At 51.7% G+C, this 10517-nt stretch overlaps 1 non-coding gene across 1 annotated transcript in view; it reads left to right on the plus strand.

The window, feature by feature from the left end:
• Positions 1 to 487: 487 nt before the first annotated feature.
• Positions 488 to 10517, plus strand: part of LOC112066982 (uncharacterized) — a 77141-nt gene continuing 67111 nt past the window's right edge. The window contains exon 1 of the transcript XR_008619621.1: positions 488 to 647. This is a non-coding gene — a transcript (uncharacterized protein). The remainder of the gene's footprint in view (positions 648 to 10517) is intronic.

A 10517-nucleotide genomic window follows, 5' to 3' on the forward strand; every position in this document is an offset into this window, starting at 1 on the left:
GCAACGCTGCGCAAGTGTGTGTGTGTGTGTGTGTGTGTGTGTGTGTGTGTGTGTGTGTGATTTACAAAAAAAAAAAAAAAAAAAATCCAGGTGGGGATTTCTGTCCTCTGGAGGTTTAGAAGCCTACGTGGGTGGAAAGCGGCCAGAATCTCTACTCATTCATTCACTCTTTCGCTGCTTCAAGGAGTATTTGTTGCGCCCTTGGGTATTCCAGGCAGGGCGCTAACCTAGCCCTAGGAGAGAGAATGACGAACACGAGAGACGTGGTGTTTGCTCCCCAACCCTATTTTACTTTTTCGCGGGCTAGGCATTCAGATTCAGAGAAGCAGGAAATGTATCGACCCAGGTGGGGCACGGAGGAAGGGCGCCGAGCGGCTGGCTGGTCAGGGCAGGCTCCCCGGACCGCCACAAGGGAGGGTCTCCGGCAGAGCCGAACCAGGCTGGGAGCGAGCCTTGGGGCGGGGGCGGCCGGCGAGTTAGGGTTAGGGCGAGAGGATTCGCCTTCCCGGCGGCAGAGGGCGCCTGGCGCTGCGGTCCGGCGCGCCGGAGCCGCCCGCGCGGACGCCGAGAGAAGAGGCGAGGCGGGGAGCTCGAGCGGCGGCCACTGCCACGTCTTCCCGGCAGTGGCGGCGGCGGCGCGGGAGGAGGTGAGCGGCGGCGGCGCGGGCGGGCAGGTGGGCAGGGAGCGGCGCGGGCGGGCACCGGGCACCGGGCGGGGGTGCCGGCGCCGGGACAGCGCGGTTCCCGCCACGCCGGCTCCTCCTCTGCGCCGGGCGGACAGCCGAGGCCCGAGCGCCGAGCGAGTCCCGAGCGCAACTCGTGCCGGCGGGGCGGGCCGGGGCCGAGGGGACGCGAGCCCGCCCGCCATTCGCGGCGCGGGACGCGGGATCCCCGCCGCTGCGGGGCCGGCGCCGCGGCCGCGGCCGGGAAAAGTTGGGGCGGACAGAGCCCGCACGGGCCGGGCGGGAAGTGCGGGTGCGCGGCTGACTCCCGGGGCGCGGAGGGACTCGGGGAGAGGGGGGTCTGGGCCGGAGGCGGGAGACGCGGGTCCTCTGCGGGCGGAGAGAAAGGGGTGCGCTCAGGTTCTCGGGCTGGAGCGGGCAAGTGTCCGGCGGGGACCCCGCGAGTGAGGGAGGCCCACGGGGGTCAGCCACTGGGGGGACTGGAGGCGAGTGGGTGGCGGGGTAGAGCGATGGGGAGTGGGCTTTGCCTCTTCGCGCCTCTGTTGGGGCAGACGCTGAAAGAGGGGTCGGGCTCAGAGTGGGGGACGCCTTTTGGCGTCTGAAGATCCGGTGGGGAGTTCCAGTAACTGGTGGAGGAGGGAGCGGAGCGGTGCTTCCTCTACGGCTTGGGTCAAATATCGTCCCTCCCGGTCTTCCAGATTCACCTCCCAGACTGCAGTGATTTTGTCCTGGGGAAGTTGAGGAGGGACCCCTGAATGGATGGGATATTTAGATGTTCCAAGGGAAGTAAGATTGGGCTGCATGAAATCATAACTGTTGCCAGGAGAAAACGCAACTCGGACCCTCCCCTAGCCACCCACCCACCCCATTCCCTCTCCAGTACCGGCAACGTCTGGATTCCCTGGGCTGGGCTAGGAGATCCCCAAAGCCCTGCAGCGCATCTGCTCACAGGGTCATGGGTATCCTGAAGGAGCATAAGACATGGCTGGGACTGAGGTTGGCTATTTCAGAAACAAGTGGTTCTGGAGATGCTGGATGATTTATTAGAACAATCTGTGTGGTGCCCCTTGACAAAGGAGATGACTCATGTTAGCTTTTTTTTTTTTTCTTCCCCCTCCAAATAAACTTAGTATTCAAGACACAAGTATGCCAGGTCATTTGCAACAGTGATAGAGCTGGAGATCTACATTGTAGGCCTTGAGACCTTGTGGTAGTCCTAGATATATTAGCAAGGATTATGGCCTTGGATGCATTACTTCCCCTCTCTGGAACTCAGTTTCCTGCAAAATAGGGTATAAAGAGCTAGGCAGTCTGATGGCACAGGAGAAGGTGTCTGAGGGAGACTGACATTTTTTCCTTGTAAGTCGAGATCGGCCACACAAAATCAAACTCAGCCTATTACAAAGAAATTAGGGTGGATTTAACACAGCTAAGAAGCAAGAAAGCCTGCATAAAGTAAAACAAAACCAAAAACTAATAATAATTGGTATTAGATTTACAGTATGGATATTGTTCTCATGCAGGCAATTAGTGTACATGGCTGTCCAGCTGTCATTACCATAAAGCTGTTAACTGTGCTTAAAAAAATTACGTATGTTTCATCTGTGGACCTGAATTTTATTCTTTTGTTTGAACCTTCAAGCCTGGAGTAGATGCTCAGTTGGATGGGTCTTGGCTCAGCCTTTCTCGAAGAACCTCCCCAGGATCTCTCATTGCCATAGTAGCATAGATTTCCTTCTGTCTGACTGACGCTGCCATCCTTGTACCAACACACTTCTGTCATCTTTTCTGTTCTAGCTTGAGAAGTGGGGAGCTGATCCCTGTTGCATCTGGCATTTCTGAACTTCCCAGGTTTCTTTTCAAGTGAGTGAAATTAAGTGAGGCAAACAGTGCATTAGATGCAGCACATTAAAAATAGCTCAAGGTAATAATGTATCTGCCCCACCCCTATTCCCTAGACCTCCTGGGCGACCTCTCACTAGAACGTCTGTGTCACTTGCTGGCCATCTCATTTTGGATGCTGAGGGTCATCACAGAGCTGAAATGACATGGTTGGGTCAAACAGCACATTCATGATCAAGCCATGATGCTGGAGGGAGAGGAGGATTTTTTTTGTATTTTATCATAACTGAATGCTCCTGTCCTTCTGTTCTCTTCCATTAGTAGCTGTCAAAATCCATATTGGGTTTGACCACATCATTTTCAGTAATCCTTTTCTGTCAGCTTCTTGGCAGCTGCAGTTAGTGGTTATCTCTATGTTTGAGGTAGTGGTAAAATTATATCCTCTTTAGCAGATAATTTAGTTGAATCTTTAAAATATCTGTAGTTTATGTGTGTGTGTGTGTGTGTGTGTGTGTGTGTGTGTGTGTGTATAAATTTTACTTTAGCTGAGGGCTATTAAATTAATAAAAATCATGTTGCTAATAATAGTTGTCATTTGAGCCCCTACCATTTATCATGCACTGTGAGGTGAGGAAACAAAGCTTAGACAGGGTACAACTCTAAGTGCTACCACCGGCTTTCACAAGTTACTGATGATCTTTGAAAGCAAATAGTGTTTTACAATAGTGGGAAAGTAATTCTTAACTATCCTACAGGGCTATGATATTGAATGAGATCTCGTATATGAAAAGCAATGTGTAAACTTGTAAAGTGCCCTCCAACCTAGGACAGTGTTTTACCCTACGCACCTGGGTGTCCCCATGTGCGTAGGGTAAAGCTTATGAGTCCAGAGTCTTGATGTCTGATGGGACTGGTGTACCTGCTGAGCCCATCGCCTGATCTCTCTGAGCCCGATTTCCCTGTATGTAAAATCAGGATGATAGTATCTGCCTTGCATTAAATGAGATGCACTTGTGAGTTGCAGTGGGTGCTCAGTGACAGTTGGCATCCAGCCCTTTCTCTCCCCTCGCCCATGGGCACTTGGGATAATGGGATTAAGTCTTCCAGTAGGAATTGTCCTCGAGGGAGAAAGGCTTTTAAAGTATATTTTTGTACTTATAAATCTTTTAGCTTTTGTCTGCCCACTCCATCCTCAACACACGCAGTGAATATTCTAGGACCTACCATCATCTAAAAGGAGGGAATTGCTGGGACAGGCACAGCATTGTGAATCAACTATACCTCAATAAAAATTAAAAAGAAAAAAAGAAAAGGAGGGACTTGAACCAAACCAGCAGCCAGAAGGGACACGTCTTTGGTAGGAGGCTGAAGATGGATGTAGCTAGTTTCCCGTTGCCCATTTTGTGCCCTTCTCTCCTCTTGTATTCGTTTTGTGGGACAGGGAAAACATACTGAGTTTGGGGACTTCGAGCTGATAGGAGGCATTGTTAGAGCTATAGTATAAGGTGGGAGGGCAGTGCAGATATGGGCTGGGAAGGAGATGGAAGAGTTGACTTTGCCAGTAAAATCTGGACAGTTTGGTGTGGGGGAAGTCTCTGTTAGATGTAGGATTTGGCTAAATATGGGGCCAATTTCTATCGAGTGCTATAGGCTGTCTTGTGGGGCTTGGAAGTTTTTATGCTCCAGGCAGATTTTGACTGGTTGTGGTGGCATCATAAATGAGTTGCCATAGTAAGTTGTATGCGGAAAAGGAAATTAAATTCCAGGAGGGTGTTTGTTGTGACTGATGCCAGAATTTCTCTGAGAATTTTATTAAGATTCAGTCAGTCTATAAAAGTACTTCTTAGTGCTCTGAAGGTATTAATTAAGAAATAGTTTTAAAAAAAAATACCAGAAGGGTCTCCTTTGTGAGCTTTTGAAATGTAATCTTCCTAAATCTTTGGAAAAAATGAAGTCTTTAAAAAAAAATCACAGAGCTGTCTATTTTATTTTATTTTATTTATTTATTTTTTATTTTTATTTATTTATTTATTTATTTATTTATTTTGCGGTATGCGGGCCTCTCACTGCTGTGGCCTCTCCCGTTGCGGAGCACAGGCTCCGGACGCACAGGCTCAGCGGCCATGGCCCACGGGCCCAGCTGCTCCGCGGCATATGGGACCCTCCCGGACCGGGGCACGAACCCGTGTCCCCCGCATCGGCAGGCGGACTCTCAACCACTGCGCCACCAGGGAAGCCCTATTTTGTTTATTTATTTTTATTTTGCAGAGCTGTCTATTGTAAAAGCAGTTCCTCCAAAGTAATGTTTCCTTCTCTTCCCATCCCTTCCCTCCTCTCACATTATTTTGATAATGAGTTAATTTTGGTGTCCTCTACATCTTGGTAGCCTAATGTTTATGACCCTTCATTTTTAGATCTTGGACGTGCCTTCTTTTCTCCTGCGTTTACTCATATTCATTCGTTATGAGGAGGTAGCACAGCGAGGTGGTGAAGAGCAGAGAGTCTGAAGCCAGGTTGGGGACAGGGAGAGTCGTGGTCATTCTTAGAGGGCCGGGCTCTCCTCAGCTTGGATTAGCCCCCATAGAAACTCTGAAGGGCGATCCTGTTATTCCTGTTGCACAGATGAGGAAACAGAAGGCTGTGCACCCTCATAGTCGGGGGTGGGGTGGCATGTGTCACAGTCCGAGCGGCAGCTGTGATCTCTGTGACGGCACCGCCTAGGCAGGCAGAAGTCACGCCCACCCTGCCAGGGTTGGACTCCATCCAGAGACTGGGGCTTGATTAAGGGCTGGGGTTTAGAAGGGTGGCTCCGTAGACTGTGTGGAGTATGGAATACGCTGAAGAGAAACAAGGCCATCAGGGTAATGGGCATGAGAGGATGAGGGCTTGAACTCAGGACGTTAAGATGGTGGCAGGGGTGATGGAGCAGAGAGAACAGGCCAGCATGGATGGTGCTCAGTGCTCTGGATTGGGGTTGAGAGACGGAGCAGTCAAACCGTCTTTTCTTTCCTCTCCCCTCCCTGTTGCCCTTCTCATTCCCACAGGCTGGGTAGTGGAGGTACTGTGTGTAGACTGCAAGCATCTCTGCAGAAACTTAAATTGCCTCCTCCGGTCTCTCATGACAGCCAGAGAAAGGTACCTGAGGAAAACCCCAAAGCACCTTCCCCTGTCTTTGCCCACCCACCCTGGCCTTAGTTTCTACCTTTCCTGGAGCATCTCAGGATGGAAGTCAGGTTCTCAGACCCCATTTAGAGAAGTGCTGGCTTGAACATTCAAACTTATAGTGAAACTGTTGAAGGGCAAAAGCCCCCAAAGGAGGAAGTCTCCCTGGGATGTAGTCGGCACCCCACAGTTCCCTGGTGGACCCAGTGGACCACAGTAGCTGTGGTCCTCAGTTCTGGCTGTTCCCCAAGGGCTGATCTGCCTCTAGGCGGGGGTGACTTGTGGTCACCAAGCATACAGGGGCTGGTCGGGAATGGGGAGTGGAGGTGGGCAAGTTCTCAGTGGTGGCCAGCCCTGCAAGGAGGGGAGAACACCCTCCCCTGAAGGGTGCAGCCTCGGTGGGGAGCTGAGCCATACTCAGGAGAACCGGAGTCAGAGCGAGGGGACATGGTTGGTCCTGGTTGCTAGTGTCCGCATGTCCCCATCATAGGATGCACCACTGCCGCATCAGAAATATGCTGGTGCCATGCCCTCTCCCCTAGTCAGTGCCAGAGTCTGTAAGAAACTTGCCCAGGCTTCCATTTTCCAGATTGCATAATACCCGTGCCCTTCAGATAGTTTGTTCTTGTTGGGCTCTGGCCAGGTGGTCGGGTTCTGGCTTTGCTTGGGCTGCGTCCTCATGGAGAGGAGGCTGAGAGTTACTTTATTGGTCTGCCTGCTTCCTGGTGTCCGCGGTCACGGCCATCTCTGCGGTGAGTCACTGCCCAAGGACTCCACCCCCCCAACTGTTTGATGGTCACCCCTTTCCCTCCGAGATGTGACTTCTTTTCCTTGTCCTGTGAGTAGCCCCCAGCCGTGGACTGTTGAAGTGCCCAGTGAGTGTGGTGCACTAACAGGGTACCTATTTAATGGGAGGAGAGCGTTTTGTGTGGGGATGTCAACTGTCAGGCTACCTCCTGAACATCATGTCCTAAGCAAAGCCCCTCTGTTTTCCTTTTTGCTCCATGTTTAGCTGCATGTGTGTGTTTGGGCTGCGTGTTTGTTTTAATTATTACTAGGAAGCCAAAAAAGGTATTTATCAAATGTTTGAATTTACAGAAGTGTTACTATGGACAAGCAGAAATAGTAACTATATGTTTATCGAGGGTACCACTGATTTATCTCTCCTTATTCCACCTTGTTGCTGTTTTGTTGGCAGAACCCTCTGATTTGTATACTGGTTCAGTTTGGATTTTAGTGTTGAATGTGGAAAGAGGCTGGCCTGGTTGTTTGCTGAAGTGGAGGGACTCAAATGGGTGGGCTTCAGGCTGCCAGCCTTGGCTGTCCCTGCAGCCCCAGGAGCCTGGCACGCAGTGCCTTTGTCGGGAAGGTGGAGTTTGGCCAGGCTTTTTCTTTGGCTTCGCCTGGGAGCAGCTCTGCTGGTGACAGCAGGTGGCCTCCTCTCTGCTGCGGGAAAGGGAATTCTCTCTTCATCTGGTTTTTACTTTCTTCTCATCCTATGGAGGTGAGAGGGAGGAGAGTCTCAGAAAAGTGCGTCCTGGAGCCAAGCGGGTTCAGGGCAGGACAGGTTTGCAGCTTCCGCAGAGCTTACCCCAACATTTTCCTTGCATCCCGCATTTCCCTTCTCCCCTGTTGATCCCGATCCAGTCTTGTCATCTGTGGCTTAGAGACTGCACTTGAACTCTCGGGAAGACCTTGGAGTGTGGCACCAAAACTTGTTCAAATTGCTGTGTCAGTTTCACACCAGAACATGAAACCCAGTTTCGGTGGCGGTGGTGCTATTTTTAAATCAGTTTGATGGCTTTTTTCTAAATGATATAGGTGATACATGAATATATTTTGCTCTTGCACCGCACCCTCCCATCCAAATAGTGGAGAAGTGAACAGCAGAACATGTAGAGTCCTCCTTCCTCTGGCACCCTTCCCCCATGTGCCGCCTCCCTGCTGGGTCCTCAGCACTAACCAAGTGTAATTTCCATCAGCCTCTGCAGACGCAAACACATACAGTTTTGTTTCTTTTGTAAGCATAAATCTGATTGCATCATATATATTATTTCATTATTTTATCTTTTCACATAATGGATCTTGTAGACCTTTTCTTGCATGTAGTTCTTCTCTCTCTTAATTTGCCTACAAAATATTTTATAGTATAGATATATCATAATTTATGTGTCAGTCCCCCATTGATAGACATATAAAGTGACTCATTAGTTTTGCTATTATATCTTCATACATACATGCTGTTATGCACACATGCGTGTGTTTCTCTAGGAGTGGACTCAGTATGCCACAGGTTCTACTCATTTAAACTGTTACAGCAAATCCCCACACTGTGCTCGCGAGGGCTGTACTGGTTTAAACTACCAATAGTGTATGAGGCTGCCCATTTTCCCACAGGCTGCCATTCTGCTAGGTGATAGAAATGGACAGTGTTTAGTAGGCATTTCATCCATCACTGGTATGACTATGAGACTCGTTTGGCTTCCGGATCTTAATTGGGCGGGGGGAGGTGTCTGTCATAACCATGGAGGATGAGGGAGCTGAGCCCCCGAGGACCAAGGCTCTGCTGAGGGTGTCCTGCTGCCAGGGGTGGCAACGTGGCCCTGGAAGCCAGTGCTCCTGGTTTCATGTTCTCTCCGCTTTTCCCAGAGGCTGGGCACTGTAATAGAGCACTATAATTTTGGTGTAACCTGCCAGAGTCTTTCTGCGAGCCTCTCCCCGAGGAAGCAAGTGCTTATAAGCAGCACGTTGATACCAGTTCTGTTCTGCACAGCCGAGGCAGCGATTCCAGGCTGGTGAGCTGAACTGGGGGAACATATAAGGATCACATGATGGAAAATCAGACGCTCTTACTTCTGAAATAGCCTCCATGCATGTAGTGAGGCGCGATTCTGCGTGTGGTGGGGCTTTCCTTCCAGCAGTGTGGTGATCCGTGCCCCACTTCCCTGGTTTGTTATGGGAATATTGTGATGGTTTGTCTCTGAGCAGGGTTTCTTAGAAGGTGTTCCAGGGGCCTGATCTGGTAGAGGACACATCTGGAGGCCGTCACCTGGGCCGTCCCTGCAGGTTGAGCAGCCCAGTGGGTTTTGGGAGGCTCTGACTTCCTGAGTGACAGTGTCCTTTACCTGCGGTTCAAAGAGGGCCAGGGAGAAGGAGTGATGGAGGGGCAGCCCGGGGTGGTGAAGAGACTCTAGGATCATTTCCAGCTCCCGCTCCGTCGTTTATGGCTGTGTGACTTAAGCACGGTTATCCTTTCTCCCTGGGCCTCGGTTTCCTCACCTGTAAATTAGGAATAAAATCAGTACCCACCTCACAGGGTTGTTCTGGGGATTCAGAGAGTAATGTTTGTAAAGCTCTGAGCATATTACCTAGTAAGTACTCAGCAGTTGTAAGCAACTACTACTCTTGTTTGTGTTCTCCTGTCCTTAATAAGTGTTTTTAAATGCATGGGTGAGCGTTACATTTGCTAAATGTAAAAATGCACGTCCTCTAGTAACGAATGTCAAGGAGGGCAGAGGAAGACCTGGATCAGCTGGGGTTGTGGGAGGGTAGCTGGCAAAGGTGGCAGGTTGGGCAGGAGAGCACATTTGATATCCTCTTCCGATGCCAGTCCTGCTGTGAGACACCGAGGCCCCAGAGCAGAGGCCTTCCCTTTTCTTAAGTAGATTGGGTGCTGGGGATCCTTCGTGCAGCCTCTCCCTTTTGTTTTTGAGGAGGCCGAGCCAGGCCCTGAGAGGTGAGGTGCAGCTACGGGCCTGGTCGTTCAGAGCAGAGGTGGGACCAGGTCTCCAAGCCCTGGGGGGTTGAGGCTCTTTACCCTGCTCTCCACGCAGGGTAAACGGGCCACGTGCTGCCCGTTTCAAGATGCAGGAGAAGAGAAGCACACAGTGTTGGGCGCTTTGCAGAGCCTGCTGCTGTCTGCTGCTACTGAGTTTGCTGTGAGCTGAGGTCGCTCAAGTGCAGGGAAGGTAACAGAGGTGTAACTCACAGCGGGGCAGGGCTGGGGCTCACGCCTGGGTCTGCCTGGCTCACGCTTTACCTTCTGCCTAGTCACAGCCCTAACAGTGCTGGCCCCGGGATGCTGTCTGTGCTTGTTTCATACCCCTGACCATGTGCGTGTGCATGTGCATGTACGACGGCGGGTTCGTTTGAAGTCCCAGATTTGTCTGCTGATGGTTTACCCAAACTGGAGAGACCTGCGGTTGAGTGTGGGGGGGACTGTACTGTACTCAAGGCTCCAGAGCAGCCCAGGCCGCCCCGGTCCAGGTGGGCAAAAGGAAACCTCACTCCTGGGAGTGGAGCTTGGTGGAGGAGCCTGGTGTCTGCGGGCCTGGGAGGACCAGAGCTGGCTGGCGAGGACACAGGCAGGGCCTGGGCAGACTGCAGGGCTTACAGAGCGCCAGGTTCAGAGGCCCATGATGTGAGTCCAGTAGTGTGTGTGGAAGTGAACTACGAAAGCAAGATCAAGTGGCCTGTGGCGTGAGAGAGGTTTCAGGGTAGCGCGTGGTGCGTGCCGGAGGCGCTGCCCTGAGTGTGCATCAGTGGCACGGAGACGTCACCTTGGCTCCCGGGGTCTGAGAGGGCCTCGCAGAAGCGGCGCAGATTAAAACGAGCCTAGGGGCTTCCCTGGTGGCGCAGTGGTTGCGCGTCCGCCTGCCGATGCAGGGGAACCGGGTTCGCGCCCCGGTCTGGGAGGATCCCGCATGCCGCGGAGCGGCTGGGCCCGTGAGCCATGGCCGCTGAGCCTGCGCGTCCGGAGCCTGTGCTCCGCAACGGGAGAGGCCACAGCAGAGGGAGGCCCGCATACCACAAAAAAAAAAAAAAAAAAAA

This window comes from Physeter macrocephalus, chromosome 16, assembly GCF_002837175.3.
Source record: "Physeter macrocephalus isolate SW-GA chromosome 16, ASM283717v5, whole genome shotgun sequence".
NCBI lineage: Eukaryota > Metazoa > Chordata > Mammalia > Artiodactyla > Physeteridae > Physeter > Physeter macrocephalus.